The 8866-nt window shown below is 31.7% G+C and overlaps 2 protein-coding genes across 6 annotated transcripts in view; one reads left to right on the top strand and one right to left on the bottom strand.

The window, feature by feature from the left end:
* The window catches only part of LOC117174282 (WW domain-binding protein 2), a 315912-nt gene that overhangs the window by 262200 nt on the left and 44846 nt on the right, over positions 1–8866 (top strand). The window lies entirely within an intron of this gene.
* The window catches only part of LOC117174281 (thyroid adenoma-associated protein), a 398068-nt gene that overhangs the window by 17954 nt on the left and 371248 nt on the right, over positions 1–8866 (bottom strand). Inside the window, exon 14 of the transcript XR_004467285.1 lies at positions 8635–8737. The gene's annotated coding sequence lies outside the window, so the exon portion shown is untranslated. The remainder of the gene's footprint in view (positions 1–8634; positions 8738–8866) is intronic.

Consider the following 8866-nt stretch of genomic DNA (forward strand, 5'->3'; position numbering starts at 1 on the left):
GTATTATGGTGTGGAGATCTGGGGATGGAAGGAACATAGGAAAGTAGAGAGCATGCATGAGCGATTCCTGAGGTGGGTAATGGGGGTTAGCTGGAGTTGCCCTGAATATATGTTAAAAGAAGAGTTAGGAAGAGAAAATATTGTTACTAGACAAATTAAGAGAGCATGGAGGTTTGAAGAGAACCTAAAAAGGGGAGAGGGAAGTAAAATTGCACAAGCATGTTTCGGCGAAAGTCGGAACAATGAAGCGAGAGGTAATGTGGGAAATTCAAATGGGAGGAGGAAAGGAGAAAAATGAGAAGGGTGTGTAATATTCGAGAAGGGGTTATAGAGTGGCAGGACATAGAGTTAGAGCTATTGTTTAAACAAGGAGAAGAGAGATGGACAAAGATTATAGATTCGAGGTACAATAGATGGTATATGATGGTCAAAGGGTTGACGGAACGAGAATATCTGCAAAAAATAAAAAAGGAAGAAAAATGGAGTAGGGTTGTACGGTTCAGAATGGGAGAAGGAGTGAGAGCATGCAAATATTGGATGAATGAAGAGGAGAATTTATGTAGAGTATGTGGATACGAAATGGAGTCATGTGCACATGTATTAGAGAGATGTCCAGGAGAGGAAGAGGGACAGTTGAGTGTGGATGAGTGTGTAAGATGGATCTTGGATGGTAGTGGACAGGGAGTGATGTAGATGAAGAAATTAGATGAAGTAAGGGAATTCAAGGGAGTAGGGCAAAGCCAAACGGGTGATCGTGAAAAGGGACAGTAAAAAACGAAAATTGTTTTCAATATCGTGGAAAATGCATATTTTTTATGTTAAGAGGAAACGGAAGCCCTGGAAGCTCGCTCATTTTAGGAATTAATATCACTACTGTTACTATTGTTTATCCTGCGTAATGCGAAAGAGTAGAATATAAGTAGTAGTTAAGTTAGACGAAGGATGGAATTGTAAATATATGTACAGGGAGCGGAGGCCCTCAAACCCGTAAAAGGGAGAGATTAAATACATACATACAATTAAATTAATTTTCAATGCAAGAACAATATTATAAAAAGTATTAAAAATAAAATAGAATTTACTTAAAATCAGGCAGTTTCTACACATTATATAGCAGAATCTTTCAGCGATCAACATTTTTTTATAGTAAATTATGCAAAACGTTTTTTCTGGTACAAGATAAAAAAAATCGAATTTCGACATCTATGTTAAGAAAATGATAAGATTTTAACAAAGAAAATTAATTTTCTACCAAAAAGACGAATTTTCAACTAAAAAAATTAATTTTCAATTATAAAAATAATTTTTTATCCTAAGATTGTACATTTAATTTTTTAATAAAATAGTTGAATCCTCAATCAGAAAGGTCAAATTTCAAACAAATAGTGGAGTTTTGAACAAAAAAGATAACTTTTTAATTGAAAATATAAATATATAGAACCAGAAATAGGATTACCCCTTTTTAGTAAAAAGAATTAATATTTAACAACAAACAATTAAATTTGCAACAAATTAATTGAAATTTATCTAAATAGATGAATTTAATAATACATCATTGATTTTTCAAACAAACGGATAAATTTTCAACCAAGAAGATTAATTTTATATAAAAAAAGACGATGTTTGAAATAAATAATAGAATTTTCAACACAAAAGTATCAATTTTTAATTCGAAATTTCAATGTTTCACCGAAAGTTGCATCGTTAAAGTTTAGGTTAAAGAATTTAATTTTTAACAAACAAAAAAAAGGGAATGTGCAACTTAATTGTTTTGTTCTTAATCACAAAGATAAATTTTCAACTAAGAGAACTAATTTCCTACCAAAAACCTGAATTTATATCGAAATATGTGCGTTTTCAAATAAATGGTTGAATTTTAAACTAAAAAAGATCAATTTTTACTTTCAAATATCAATTCTCTAGGATAAATGGTATAATCCAATTTTAGCTTACATAAATTAATTTTTAACTAACTATGGGGGAATTTTCCAAAAAAGATTGAACCCTCAATGAAAAAGATGAATTTTCAACCACGAAGATTAATTTCCTACCTAAAAGATACGTTTTCTCGAAAAAAAGATGAAATTTCAATTGGCAAGTTCATTTTTCTACCAAGAATGATGAATTTTTAACAAAATTCTGAATTTCCTAATGCTGTATGAAAACAGATGAATTTGTTTCCAAATAGTTCAATTTTTAACGAAAAAAGATCGATTTTAAACCAAAAGCATTAATTTTCTACCAAAACAGAAAAATTAAAAACATTTAATTATGAAGTAAAAAAGGTCAATTTTAAATTTAAAATATAAATTTTCAACGAAAATAGTAGAATTAAAATTTCTTTTAAAGAAATTGGTTTTTGACAATCTGAAAAGGATTTTTTTTTAATAACTGAATACTTAATGAAAAACATAAATTTCAACCAGGAATATTACTGAGTTCTCTACCAAATTAAATTTTAACTTCCATATATTAATTTTGAAAAAATAAGAATTGTCCGAAAAAAAACAGTGTTATGAAAATTATTTTAAAGGATATCGAATCTATTTAACATTAGGTAGGTTCTACACTTGAAGTACAAAAAAGACGAATTTTCAACCAATTATGTACTTGATTTTTAAACTATAAGGAAACAGTTTTTTGAAATTTTTTGTCAAAAATAGTCAACAATTTAGTTGGGTTTTTCTTTCTGTCTTGACTGAAAATGGTTTCTTGGTTAAAAACTAATGTCTTTGGATAGAAAGTTGAGTTTCTTACTGAACATGAACACAATAAAAATGTATCCCTTTTGGTTGACAATTCAACTATTTGTTTGAAAATTTGCCTGTTCGGGTTGATAACTCAACAATTTTGTAGGTACTTTTCTTTTTTCTTTGTTCGTTCTAGAGCTTCGCGCTCGATAATATGTGAATCTCGCGCTTCGCGCTCGGCCTTTGTATATCGCCCAAAGTTGTGCACAGACTTTTTAAAATTAAAGATTAAAATATCTACAACTGTAATTTGGTAGTTGTGAATTATCTTTTGTTTAAGCTCCTTTGTTGAAGACTCAATCATTTTGTTTAAAATTTATCTTTTTTGTTTGCATTCGACTACTTGGTTAAATGTTAAACTAATTGAGTAAAAATGGATATTTTTTTTTGCTAAAGATTCGTCATTTTAGTTGAAAATTTAATTCTTTTGTTGAAAATTCTTTCTTTCTTTGGTTGAAAATTAATCATTTTTGTTGAACATTTCTCTAATTGTTTTAAGGTTAAACGTATGTAAATTTTCAACAAACTCGTCGAATTTTTAAACTGCAAATATGGATTTTCGGTAGAAAATGTAATATTTGATATTTCAAGGAATGAAGATGCATTCGTTTTTTCAATCATAAAGATTAATTTTCCATAAGAGAGTTGAATTTAAACCAAAAGTAAAAAAGTTACTTTTACGCACAAAAAATTTATTTAATTCCGAAAAAAAAGAATTTACAAAAAAAATACACACTTTTTAACCAAAGAGATGATTTTTCCTCTAAAACTATGAATTTTTTATCTAGAAAAACGAATTTTCAACAAATAAAGAAGTGTCAGTTAGGAAATAAAAAAAGTCAAAAGACTATTTTTCTGCAAAACAGTTATAACACCTATCCCCTCCATTTACCACCATAAACCACATTTTTCACAACACCTTCACCCCACATGAGAAGCTTTCAAGTATTTATTTGTTTAAAGTGTTATTTTTATTAAATAATTCTATTAATTTCAATGTAATTTGAAATATAATAATTGTTAGTTCAATTTTAAAGAAAATATTTATGTTTTTCATAAACTTTAATGTGAAAAGTCGAGGGGACAGTGGGACACTTAACTAAGCCCGAGATTCGACAATTTGCAGAAATTTGAGTTCAATAATGTAATTTTTTTCCTACTTTGTAAGTATTCATCTGCTCTTGTATTTAAAATTCGTACAGTAATCATAGATCGCGTTATTCTTCACAAAGTAGTGTAATGATTTTGTATAAGTCGGAATAATGAAACAATTATTACTAAAATGTTTATGATATTGAACTCATGCACTAATATTGGAGAGAATTGACCAAGATTTTCAGGGGAGAGTTTACCAAGTTGCAACAAGCTTATTACGTGTGTTTTTCTACCTATAAGGAAATTGACTATTATAATGCGCGTGCAAGCATTTTGCTAAATTGATTTATAAAAATTGTGTTTTAAAAATGCAAATTTCATTATTTAAAGAATATGATTATCATCAATGTGAGTTACAAGATTCTAATAAATGCTATTTCTCAATATTAGGTGTAAATTAATTTTCAATGAAAAAGCTCATTTGGAAAAAAAATAGTTCAATTTAATTTTCTACCAAAAAATATATAATTTGTTAAGATCCATTTATAAAAGATTAATTACAGTTTCAGGTACAAAACTCATCCCTTGGTGCCTTCTATTATTTTATACTAATATTTTGTAACATTAATTAAATATGTATAAAATAGAAAAGATAGGCTTTTGATTTATTCTTTTTCATAAAAAGATAAATAGGCCCGCTCAAGACTACTAGTATACATTATTAAATGATAAATATTTATAACCTTTAGGAATAGTATTTTTTTACTTACATCACTATTATCGTGCAAAAAGGCTTCAAAGTCATCTCCGTCTTTTTTATTTTATCACTGTCACTTTTCCGTGGCAAACACTATGATAACCATAATCATTGAGTGATTCTTCACATAAATGTACATCGCCGTATTTGTAGTTCTTTTTTCCGAAAAGCAAGCATCTGAAGTCACTTCTGAAAGGCTTCATCACTGAATTGTACTAACTTTCCGTCACTTTTCTCACAAATATAACACCATTTTAACTTTAACACCAAGTGGACACCGAACTAGACAAGACTAGACTAAACAGCGTAACTAAATACAGTAACTAAACATCGTAAACCGTAACCCTTAGAAGCCTTCTCCGCTGCACCGCACCCACGCAGCAGCCCTAGCCCCCAACGAAGATGATGCCTCTTCTTACAGTAGCCTCCTGTCTAAAATATTGCTGCGAAAGCAAATAAATTTGGCAAAGAAATACCTCTACAGCATATTTCTGTTACCTTGAGCCTTGGCAGGATGAGTTTTTCGTGTACAGAGGGCTTTCAGCTTTCATTTAGTTTTTGTCTTATCGCGTTCCTTACCATACACTGAAAGTTACTTGCAATCACGCCCTTTAGACCTCCCTGTCGGGGGTTCTTGAGCAGGTGGAGGGTGGCAGTACAACATTTTCTGATAGCACTAATTGCCCCCTACAGTGTGGTACAGATTTGATTGCGTTCAGGCACACCAGGTGTTTATTGAAGGAATTTGTCGCTAAAAGTCCAACTTTATCGCACCTTTTGTCGACTTGGAACTGGCAGGGGGCTTAATCGGCTACGTGTCAGCTTTCATTTACACTACATTTTATCACGATCACTTGTCACCTTCGTAAAAACGCAGTGGGATCTCGGACTATAAGGTAGCCGTGAGGTCTAGTCATTAACGATCGAACGCTTTAAACTTAGATTAGATGGTTCGAAACCTGTCACATTTATTTCGAGTTTTAAAAGCGTTAATATCGTTAAAAGCGTGCGACTATATTATGTGTAATATATTGTAATTTAATGCACGAAATTTTACATGACTGAGATGTAGAATTCACATATTTAGAGCGTTAGACTTTGTTTGCAACTGTAACTAAAAGTTCGAATTATTTCACCTAACTAGTAGGCAATCGACATCTCATTTTACTAAACTGTCAGGTAATCTTTATTATCTAGTTGTATTATTTCTTACTAAATCGCAAATTAAATCAAAATGAATTTATATTAATAATTGATATTTTAATATCACACATTACTCTATTTCACTTTACGTGACTAAAAGTGAAATTTTAAGAAAATGCCGCAATGTTCTCCGTTTACCGAAATCAGTTATGTAGAATTTAACACACAAATATTTTCCATGTCGGTATTTAATGAAATCCCATAGAAAAACATCGTGTGATGAGATCTGGTAAGTAGGGGGGGGGGGCATTCTATACCTTGGAAGAAACAGCTACCCATACAGTCCCTTTGAGGGGATGAAGCAATTTCGAAAGGGCTACATGTGGACTTTCACTACCCAAAAACGAAAAATTTCGTTATTCACGTAGCCATTTAGTCAAAAATGTGCTTCCTTACTAAAAACTATGCGATTTGGATTGATCTTTCCATCATCGAACATTTGAAGAATCTGTTTAGAAAACTTTACCCGCTTTGCCATCGCAGCTTGTTGTTGGCATTTGATATGTAGAGATTTTGAAAGGATGGAGTTTCAAAAAGTTCTTCGGGATTATCTCAATTTTTGTCGGTTTAAATCTAGGCCTGCGCTGCTGTACGTATCGAGGAATTCGGGTTGTTCCGAATATATATATGATCTCTTTGCCAAAGATGACCTTCCTAATGTTATCGAATCAGTAAATACCCAACATCCAATCCACTGCTTTCACCCACCATCGTGGTTAAGTTTAGCAGACAGCTGGTATTGGATTTAAGGAAACAAAAAAAAGATTGAATATCTTTAAATACCTTCAATTTTTTATGTTTTTTATACTTTGTACATATGTATCTTCAGATAGAAAACTTGATCTCACATTTAAAAAATTAACTTTAAATATTCATTCTGGCCTTCTTCAGAATAAGTGTGTAATATTAAGCTTAATCGTCTATCTTGGGTACTTTAATTGTTATAATATCGTTCCAATATTTACAGATATTCGGACATCTGGATATTTATTTACTAAATCATGTCCACTTTTGTTGAGAATTTGTCTAGAGATTTACGCCACTTTTTTGTTGACATTGTTAATTATCCCTTCAGTATCTTCCTTATATGTACAGTGTCTACATTACAGATTTTTTCATTGTGTCAGTCAATTTTTATAGCTGCTTCGTGAGGTTCTTATTTGTAAATTGTTTTTTCATAAAATGTTGCGATTGATATATTCATGGGTACCTTAAGCATTTTCCGTTTTAACGCCAAGTCTCGTTTGGCACATTTTCTAGAATTCAAGCATTTTTTTTAGTAAATTTTCCTACCGTATAATAGCTATTTCTGAGTTATGATTAACTCCACAAGTACCCTATAGCGTAGAGCCTCGTTGAAGTTGACAACGATTCGCTTTTTCGAAGAGACAAAGACGAGAGAAAGGGCGGAGGAGTATTTTTTCTGCATGGCAGTCGGAGGGGACCTGTGGTTGGAGTGAGTCCAGTAGCTATTTATCCCACATACGAATTTCTCTTTGTTGAAATTAAGTCATCTTCTGACAGTGGTTTAGTGGGAGAAGTTTATAAACCTCTCAATACTTCCTATGACACAGAGCTCGACTGGGTATTTTTTTTACTTATTCTTAACTTACTAGCATCATCCTTACTGAAGATGTTAACACTAACTTCAATCTCACTTCTAATCGAACTAAATGTTTAACCTTTTTTGATATACACGTACGGAATATTGATTTAATAATGATTCCTCTCACCATTTTGATCATTCCAGTGCTCGTATTGACTTATTATTTGTAAAAGATATTTATAAGGTTGTCTCCTACGAACAATATCTTAACCCCTTCCTCTTCAACCACGACATAATTAACATTACCTTTAAATTCTTCTTTAATGTAAATTCAAAAATAACCCAAAGACTGGTACAGAATCTCTCTAATATTGATAAATATACATTCAAGGACATCTAATAATCAACTTTCTAAACTCAGGAACCTAGTTCAGACTAAGATTAGAAAAGCGTTCAATCAATACAATTAGAATGAGATTGCACATAGGGACAAGAAAAAAAGACATTTAGCATCTCCGCAGGCGTTTACTCCTACCCCCCCCCCCCCCCCCCCCCCCCCCCCCCACAATCACGTATCTATATGTAGCAGATTTCCGCCTAATGATCTTTTAATGAGTTTTTTACATTTCCAGTTCCAGAATTATCATGATCATTATCTACCACTGCCCCACTTAATTCAAAATTTGATGAGCCTGGCTTATTTTTCGAGTACATCACACCTGAAATACTCGTACTTTTGGGGAAACACTTAATATCAAGTCAAACGTCTTTGGAACTGATGGAATATCTATCAAAATGATTAAACTTGCCCTAATATCTATCCTATTCTTTTCAATATTTTTAATGCTTTCCTATTAGTCCAGGAGCCAGCGACAGTTTTTTACGACCGATTTCCTTCCGCCCAATATTTTGGGGAATGCTTTAGACAGGATTCTATCCGCTTGAAACTTTTTAAGATGATAGTTAATATAACATTTAAACGAAAAAGGACCCTCAACTGGCTCTATGTAGGTGGAAACCCCGTTAACTAGTCATGCAAACATGTAAAAAAATTAATTTAATGATTTTATTCCGCTTTAAACTTCGTTAGATGATCGTTTATATGATATTTTTCATAAAAATAATCGTCAGCTGACTGTACCACGTGAGCGCTGGGATGACATAATTGCGTCCTGATATGCGTGACATTTGCATCGTACGTCGTGAGGGCATGGTTCGTGAGGTTATATATATATATATATATATATATATATATATATATAGAAGAGAAATATTTTACTTACCGCGGACGATATTAACATCGTACTTCACGATTAAAATAAGTCCTTACACAAACTATTTTTAGTAATAGTCTCACACGGGATGTTGATAACAAAACCGATGAACCTGAAAAGCAGATATATAAACACTATATTTTTGATTTTTATCGCAAAAAAGGGTCATGGAAATTTCGTGAAATATTTTTTAGAAGAAAATTGTTCAGAAGTGTTAAAATGTGAAAAGAATAATACAAAA

This window comes from Belonocnema kinseyi, chromosome 6 (genome assembly GCF_010883055.1).
Source record: "Belonocnema kinseyi isolate 2016_QV_RU_SX_M_011 chromosome 6, B_treatae_v1, whole genome shotgun sequence".
NCBI lineage: Eukaryota > Metazoa > Arthropoda > Insecta > Hymenoptera > Cynipidae > Belonocnema > Belonocnema kinseyi.